The 9,748-nt window shown below is 35.5% G+C and overlaps 1 pseudogene; it reads right to left on the reverse strand.

Annotated features, from left to right (window-relative positions):
* Positions 1 to 2,216: 2,216 nt before the first annotated feature.
* Positions 2,217 to 9,083, reverse strand: LOC113420265 (dual specificity mitogen-activated protein kinase kinase 2 pseudogene; annotated as a pseudogene).
* Positions 9,084 to 9,748: the final 665 nt, after the last annotated feature.

Genomic DNA, 9,748 nt, shown 5'->3' on the forward strand with positions numbered 1-9,748 from the left:
TGTTGAGTCAGCTGGCTTCACCATTGTGGTGTTGACTTGATTCCTATACAATACATTTTACCTTTAAATGGGAAAAAATAGAAAGTATTGTGGAAACCTATTAGACATTCTGCAAATAGTATGTATTTGTGTGTGTGTGTTCTCAGCTTCTAACTGCTTTCTTTAAAAGTTTCAGGGTTTTTTTGTTTTTAAAAAATACTCTGCTTGTTTTCCTAAACAACTCATGTGTATCCTAACCTGTCAAGAAATCTCAAATATTCCTGAGAGGGCATAACTTTCCATTAGTTTTAAAAAAAAACTCCTGAAAGCATAAACGCTCATGCTTTTCACAATAAATATTTTTTTTAAAAGTCCTACTATTCTTTAACACTTCTCACAAAGCTTGCAAATGCTTCATGGGCAGACATTTGACTAAGTTTTTCTCCAAATACTATTGCCGTCATACCTACTATTACTTGATCTATATATTTTTGCATAGCTATATAATTAAAAAGAGACTGTCAGTTTTACCTTGTCTCTAAACCAAATCTATTGAAAATCTCAGCCACAGCAGTAAAACTTATGGTTCCAAATAACTGCAAAGAACGTTTGATCTAATATAAGTATTTTTATCATCTACACTTTGATAAATTATTGGCTGATAACTAATTCAAAGTTATCCCATTATTTGCCTCTCAGACACATCTAATAATCTCTGCTTCCACTCAAAAAGAAGCTCTTTGAAATGTTTTGCTGATAAGTTTTATGTATTATAATTATCTTACAAATTATTACAATGACAATATATGAGTTCTGATTCCCTCAAATTTGATGTAGATTTATACGTGCGAAAATGGTACTTTTTAAAATTAACCTAACAAAAATAGCTTTTAAAGAAAAAAAAAACCTTTATATTAAATAAAGGAGATTATTGTGTTCTTTGAACAGATTATATCCAAAACAGTGGTTTCATGAAAAGGATTGTTTAAATAAATTGTCAAAATTCAAAATATTTAAATGAAAGTAAGTCAACAATTTTAAGTAAAACCTATGATGGGATAAAGCAAAGAATCAAAAGGTATATGAAATATAGGGTATAATAACAGGAAGGATCTCATTTCAAATTTGCCACTCATTCCAGATTGCTATTTAGAGTGGCTGCTTCCTTTTGTCAAATGGACAAAGCGACCATTACTCCGCACTACAGCAAGAAAAGAAATCTGTGTTCACATAGTTCCAAAATGATGCTGTCTGACACCTTCAGCTGGGAAAGGCCAGTACATTCCCAAGCCTTTAAATCAAAGTCAACAATTTCAGCAGGTTCTGACCAGTTCTGGAGAACCCGTAGCAGAAATTTTGAGTAGTTCAGAGAACCGGCCAATACCACCTCTGACTGGAAATTTTACAGTATCCTTCCCCTGCCATGCCCACCAAGCCACGCCCACAGAACCGGTAGTAAAAAAAAAATGAATCCCATCACTGCTTTAAATATTGGACTTTTTTAAAGAAACAAAATATCTTCCAAATTTCTTCTTCAGATTATATGCCTGTTACCAAAACTGAAATCTATTCAATCCTTGCAATGAATGCACATCAAGCTGATGCACCACTATCTGCCCATTATTCATTCCCTGATTGGCTGTGTGAAATTCTGTAGCCTGGGATAATTTACAATGTGGTAATGCAATGCAATAAATTCTATAAAGCACTTTACTGTCAAGCTTCCCAAAGGCACTGTACAAATAAGATTTAAAAGAAAACCCTTGTTCTAAATTTTATAAGGAATCAAGTACCACAGAAGGGGGGGAAACCCCACAATGAAAGTTGACATGAACGATATGTTATTTTAGTATCAATTGCTCTATTATTTTTGTATCACTTCAGTGCTTCTTTGAAGTGCCTAATTCATAAGTTCTATCATTAAGGAACTGCAGTCAACCACCATAGTCTTTCTTAGACCTATACATATAAATATGTCAATAAGCTCATGTGGCATGCAGAGCTCAAGACAGATTCAGATCCTCTCAGGCTATAAAAAGAACTTCTTCTTGTCAATAGGCCTTGTTGAGTCTCAGAGGAAAAAGAGAAATAGAGGAAAAAAGATGGGTTGGTAGCTAGACAGAGAGGAGCAACACTCTAGTCTTTCTGATGGCCTGTTTTGAGACATTCAAGCTTCTATTCCAAGGATTCAGTTGTTTGGTTGACCAATATGTGTAGAGCAGGGGACAACTCACAAACTATGTTATCTTGCATAGCCAGCCGGCAAAATCCACCTCTTCCACCTCGGCGTGCTTGTTGAAGGTGTGATTCATCAGCATCTTTAGATCTGCCCGTTCAGCAGGCTTTTTAATTAAGCATTTATCTACAAACTTGGGTGACTTCTTGGTTGAAAACCCCAGTCGGCAGTTTTGGAAATGGCCCATTCACAATGTAGTCAAGCAATTCAAAAATGGCTATGGAGGGGTGGCTGTCCATCCCGTGACCACTAACAGGATGTCCTGGGGGCCTGGGCTGCGGAGAGATGCTGTGGGTCTCCCCTTTGGCCCCATCAACTATGGGACGACCAAAGATCACTTCCAGTTCCTTGCCATTGGGCAGGGGGATGGGGTACCATCCGATTGACAGCTCCACCAGGAAGAGGCCCATGCTCCAGATGTCCAACTGAATGGAATAATGAGCGCCTTGTAAACGTTCAAGAGACATATAGGACCGTGTGCTCACAAAGGAATTGGATCTAGAGAATTATCTAGAGCATCTCAAGATCACCTTGCTAATACAACGTAACAAAGCATTGACTCAGTGGGTGATTTTTCATTTTGCTTCAAGAAAACCCTGAAAGAAGCATGTTAAGGTTCTGATAAGATTAATTCAGTTTTTTTTTTTTCATTTTTAATACCCAAGGACTCAAAAAAAATTCCACTTCCCCAAAGACATCAGTACATTACTACCATTGCCACCATAAATTTAGCTATTCAGAATATACATTAAGAGGGTGGCCAATGCATCACATCTCTTGGTTTAAAAAAGTACATCTATACCCATGTTATATTACTTTCTTGATTACTTTCTTTATTTTTGCATAGCACTTACTTATTTACAGGTAGACTCAGGTTATAACTGTAATGGAGACTGCCCATTACAGTTGTAATTCATAATGGTCATAAAGTATGTCAGTCATGTGACCAACCTCATTTTAAGACTTTTTTTTTTTTTGCAGAAGTCAGTATCAAACTCATAGTTTGGTATGAGGCTGGTTTTACCAAAACAGGAAGTAACTACGGTACCAGTTTTCAGTAAAACCATAGTAAAACATGGTCACATGACTACAGGATACTGCAAACAGCTGTAAATACAGCCTGATTGCCAAACACCAGAAGTATGGTCATGTGACCATGGGGGGGGGGGGGCGAACAACCACCAGAACTTTGAATCAGGGTCATAAATAGATCCCAGGTAGTTCCAGCACAACTTTGAATGGGCCGTGAGCGATCGCTCATTACTACCTATATACTTGAAAAAAATACTATTACTCTACTGTATAAAAGAATATTTTTGCTGAAACTATTAATAGTTTCTGTATGATATTGCACATATTCTGAAACATACTGTGAAAAGCATGCATTAGTTAGAATGTATATATAATCCTGAATTTGGGCACGCTCTAGATATACAGGTTACTTTTTTTTTCATAATTCTTCCCCTGATGTGGTTATTGCTGAGAATTTTGGGAATCAAAGTTTACACATCTGGGAAAGTTGGGAGAATAGGAGAAGATGGATATAATAAGTACCACCAGTATTCCTACTAAAAAAGAAAGAACTGTAAACATTTGTGAGTTCATTTTTAAATGGATATATTTTTAAATAATAATTTTATTAAGGTAAAAAACTAATATAAACAAAAAAAGTAAAAAAAGAATGAAAAACAGTGCCAAAAATAAAAGAAAAAATAGAAAGCAAAGAAATAATTAGAAAACAGTAGAGAAAAAGAAAAGGAATATAGTAAGAAACAGCAAACAATTTCAGTAACCTGGCGTCCTCTCTACAAATGCAATAACAGACCTCTTCTTCCCATATCTCATCTCTTATCAATAAACAGATTCCTAAAGCCTCATCATTCAATCTTCATTAGCCAAACACTCTAGCAGACTCCCTACTTCGGTGGGTCACCAGCCATCGGTTTAGTGACCCCAATAACACTCTATGGTGGATTACAAGCATGAAGTTGCAATGGAATCATCTTTTTATTATTTATCCCTTCCTACAAGATCAACATGTTAGCCATATTATCTTTGAGATATGGTCAGTAAATAGAAACAATTTGGTTTACTGGACCAAAGGTTTCAGGCTTATTCTTCTCCCCTAACACCACTCAAAATCAATTCAGTTAATTGTGTATGTTTTCTTATAAGGGCACATCAAGGAGTTCACATAGAAGATGGGCAAAGTTTGGTAGTGAATGCAGTTCACATGTGTGTAAGGGTGTCCCTTATCCTACCACAGAGTCGTATCTCATTAGTGTTGTTAGGCATTAGAGGAATGATATAGTAAGGTTATGGGGTCCTAAAGCATTTTATATATTTATGAAATTTATATGCCACTCATCTCACTGATACAGAAACTCCAGGCTGTATCAGTATAATATAATAAATAGAATATAATAAATTATGTTCTATAATTTCTGTATCCAACAATTATTTCATTCAGAAGGGAAATAATAAGATGGCTTTTTATTCCATCATTTGATTAAAAAAACGCTTTGCCTCTTTGGGAGAATAAGATGCTACATATTCTACCGTATGTTAGAATTTCCTCCATGTATAAATATAAATATGATAGAGACCATTAAGATCCTGAATCAGTGTTTGCTGGATCACAGCCCCTGAATTTTAATAAAAGGCTCTGTCAAACATCTTTTGGACTAAATTTTTCTTAAGAGAATTCTAAAAGTTTGAGTTATCTTTCAAATATAAAAGGCTTCCATATGAAATTCCTTTCTTGCATTCATTAATGAACCACAAAGATATTTTCTTATGTTGCAGAACATTTCAACCACCAGATTTTGTTACCTAAAGTATATGATGGTGCTGTCTGTCCTTGCAGCAATTAAAGCTGTCACTGAAACTACTCTGGATAAGATTGGATTAGCTTTCTTCATTATACCTGAAAACTGACGACTAGGTTGGAGGGGTAGAACAGCCAATGAATTTGCCTCTCACTAGGATCTGCTGTCTGAGCAACCATCTCCCTTTGCCTACAGTAATGATAAAGCCAGCGTGGAAATTGCACGGATCAGCAAAATGAGCCAAAGTTAAGTTACTTGGGGACTATGAACTTATATTCCATAAAGTTATGACAGTTTTTATTTGCAGCTGTCTCATCAGACTTCTCCATTAGACAAGTTTAATTGTGCATTTAAACATGACAGTAAATTACAAAGGAAATTAGGTTGCCTGGTAAAAATCAACAAAGTTTATTACTTTTCTAAAGTTTGCTTTTAAGTGGTGTTTCTGCATCGGTTCCCAATGTGAGCCATTGTCATTATATATAATATTTCATTTATCATGGAAGCCTAAGCATGGTGGTCTTGGAAACAATAGTTAAACTCCCTTCTAATCACTTTTGGAAATTGCTTTTGAGCTAATAGGAATCTTTGGATCCTCAATTCTTACAGCCCTGGGAGAATTGCCTTCAGTCCTTAGTGAAAGAAGTTTAAAATACAAATTTAAAGATTTAAGGACTTTTTTCTATAATAAACAGGAAAAGGGTGGTCAAAATGTTGATTTTTATCATATAACTAACAGACTAGGTGTCCAGATAAATTTGAAATAAGATTTTAGAAATAATTATAAGGGTCCTTCCTGTGGGGGGGAAATGCTTTTGTTTTAAATTCTTTATAAAAAAAAACAACCAAGGGACTTTGAAGGCTGGATACTGGAGTGGAATAGAAGGAACTTAATATTATAATTAAATGAGAACACTTATATTTGACTTACAAATACAGAATGGAACAAAATGTTTTAATATTGGACATATTGAAGGATATTTTTAAATAATGGATCCAGAAGTTAATTTTAAGATGTGCCTGTCTCTATAGAGAGGCTATCTTTTAAAGATGTCATGAAAGAAGAACAGGTTTTACCAAGCAAGACTGAGACATCTGAAAGTGGATTTAGAAACCACAGGTTATAAGAATGATATGGAAAAATATGCTACACTAGCCACACACACAAAAACTGCTTGATGTCTTAATAATTAAAAGAAATATACAAATAATAAACCAATTGAGTGACCTGGATGATCTTCCCTATATCAGATTTATAGAAGAGGCTTTTTAAAGCTTTGAAGAATTTGTAAGAAGAGACAAAGAAAAAAATGAAAAGAAATTAAATTTTAAGACAGGAGTAAAGATCAATCTTGTTAGAAATTTTTAAAAAGGAAAATAAAGTTGGTTTATTTGATCAAAATTAAAATAGAGATCTTACTATTTCTGGCAACCCTCAATGGCCTTTTATTGATCAGGACTGAAATTACACAGTTTTTTAAGGATCCGTTTATAGATAAAAGATGAGATATGAGAAGAAGAGATCATTTGTTGTATTTTACGAGAAGGTGATAAGTTACTAAAATTGTTTATATTTGTTGCAATTAAGGAGGAAATAATTTCTTTATATATTTAATTTCTTTTTATTTACTATATGTACTATTTTTCTTTCTTTTCTATTTTTTTCCTGTTTTCTTTCTAGCATCTTTTTCATTTTCTTTTTTTAGTTATTTTTTTTAGGGGCGCAGTGACTTAGTGGTTAAAGTGCTGGGCTTATCAGTCTGGAAGGTTGGCAATTCAAGATCCAAGCACCACAAGATGGGTTAAGCTCCTGCCCTTGCCCAAGCTCCTGCCAACATAGCAATTTGAAAAAAATGCAAATACAAGTAGATAAATAGATATCACTTTGGTGGGAAGATTCCATGTGCCTCAGCATATAGTCACGCTGGCCACATGACCATGACAGAGTCTTCGAACAATGTTGGCTCCCTCAGTTAGGAAATGGAGATGAGCACTACCCCATAGAATCAGACATGACTGGACAGGGGAAACTGTTACCTTTATCTATTAATTTTTTAATTGTTGAGGTCACAATTTTTAATAAAATTACTATTTTTTAAAAAAAAGCTTAATATTTTCTTTCTGAAAAGGTCAACAAATTGATTAATATTTATTTATTTATTTATTTGATTTGCCAATTGTTTACAAGATAATAAGTATAAGTGTATACATAGTTGTGAATACATGAAATGGGTACATATAAGAAAAATAAAAGAAGAATAAGAGAAACAATAGGACAGGGACGGTAGGCACGTTGGTGCGCTTATGCACGCCCCCTACAGACCTCTTAGGAATTTAATAAATTATTATATGCTTATCCTGCCTTTGTTAAAAATATAAACACACCTCCTGCCTCTCATTATTCCCATAACAACAAGCCTGTGAGGCTGATTGGGCTAAAATTGACTGGCCCAAAGCATCCTACTGGCTTTCATGCTACAAGAAGACAACAGTTCACATCTCTAGGTCAGCACCTTAAGCACCACAAACTGGTTCTCTATGACAGATAAATAAATAAAATGCAGTTTATTATTTAAAAATAGAAAGGCAATAAGGTATTCTTCTACTAAATTTATTTCTCCATGCCTCCAATGCCTCCTAATCTCTAAAACCAGTTTTAGGAAATATCCGACAGTCAAATCAGACGAAGCAAAAATACAGAATGCCTCCACAGAGCACCTTATGCTCTCCTAGCTGCCAAACAAGGAAAAAGGGGATTTTCTATCAAAGAATGTGTTTGTCTCAGACTTAGTGGGTTAAACGAAAAGAAAGAAAATAAGTGTTGAACTTATTGTTCCTATTAGAGCCCATGCTCCGGAGGGAATATAAGATTTATATCAGCGCCTTAAGCTTGATCTTGCCTCTACAGCTTTGAAAGGATTTGATTTATATTAGAAACTTCACAGCACGTATTATCAACAAAATGTAAATATGACTGAGAATTTTATGAATACAGTTGGAAAGGTAAGTTGTGAAGAAAAGTAGTTTTGATTTTAGTAGAAGAGTAGTTGTGCCAAGTGCAATTCAAAAACTAAAGTATTGAAAACACTCCATAAATCAGCCAGTACCCTACAAATTAATTGACAACTGCTCCCATTATTTTCATCCTATCACTTGGAGTCATAAAGTTTCAAATACGTTGAAGGTTCTCTGCTGGTTAAAAAAAATCCCTGTTATACATCTATTTTCTGAGAGAAACAAATAAATGATAGGGACTACAAGGAAATTTCTTCCTGATCTTTGGCCATTACAGATAGTCTTGTTTAACATCCACAATGGTCATTCAGTTACTACAATGCTAAACAAGGGCTACTTACAATCATACAGTAGTTGTGGCTATTGCAGCATCCACACAATGATATGATTGCAATTCATGCACTAGGCAACTGACTCACAATTACAACACCATAGCTTCCCATCTTCTGGAGTCCATTTAAGCTCTCGCCGACTGCTTCAGTTATTCCATTCCGCCAACTCACTCTCTGAATCTAAAGCATACAATAATATATAAGTAGCATTGCCAGAGAAATATTTAAAAAGGAACCAAACACATGAACAAACAGGCTGCAGATAGTCCTGACTGCAAGAGTGAAAGGCAAACATCTAGTTCCAGCCTGGTAGCCAGGAAAAGGGCGTTTTAAAGTCAGGTTGCCTTAACAGAGAAGGTCCTCTGCTATCCATGGAACCCTGAGCAGATCCTAAATTTCAGTATTCAATAGGCTGTTCCACAACTACCAGAGACTTAAGCCAACAAAAGCCTTTAAGTCCTCAGTGAAACCTTGCAGTCAGGCCATAGGCAACCAGAGCAGGTTTTTTAAGACCAGTGTTATGTGGTGATGATCCCACTGTCCTACTGCCACAGTCTGTACTAGCCGCAGCTTTTGCACAATCTTCAAGGTATTTAGGCACATTGTGGTAATCAAAGCCCATTCCTCAGTAGTATGTATGTTATCAATGGCATGGGCTACTATGGGCAAGATATTTTTGTCTCGCTCGGCCATCATTCCAGCTGTGGAATCACAGCTACCTGGAATCACAGGGTCAGTGCACTTTTAACTATCAATGCCATGAGGGTCTAGAAGGACAGAGATCAACCCGCGAGTATACCAAAGCTGCAGAATTGTATCTTATTTAGAGTCAGAAGCTTTCCGACGTCCCACATTCTTGAGCCACCAATTCATGGTGCCTCCATTCAACTTCAGTTTATTAACTCTCATCCAGGCAATTTCAGGCTCCAGATGCTATTTCAATATCTGCCTCGTAAGAAAAATGTCATCACACAAATCAACTGTGTGACTTTGGGAAAATCACTCTCTCTCTCAGCCCAACCCACTTCAAAGGGTTGTTCTTATGGGGAAAATATGAGGAGGAAGGTGTATTAGAGATGTTTGCCACCTTGACTTATTTATAAAAATAATAAAGGCAGGATACAAACAAACAAATAAATAAAACTATCCTATTTTGTAGTTCAAGAAATACAATCATTTAATCAAACATTCAGTAGTCCGTCTCTAAGGAACTACTGCCTGAGAAGAGGAGGTATGATCATACAATCTTCTCAGTGTAATATATATGCCACACCATTGAGGAATGGGTTTCATATAATAATTACCAATGCAAGTAGTATACATAAACCAAGATATCAAGGTTAAGTAATGGCATGAAC

The sequence above is a fragment of the Notechis scutatus genome, chromosome 1, assembly GCF_049901735.1.
Source record: "Notechis scutatus isolate UNSWTSFEM ecotype Mainland chromosome 1, rNotScu1.2, whole genome shotgun sequence".
NCBI classification, from domain to species: domain Eukaryota; kingdom Metazoa; phylum Chordata; class Lepidosauria; order Squamata; family Elapidae; genus Notechis; species Notechis scutatus.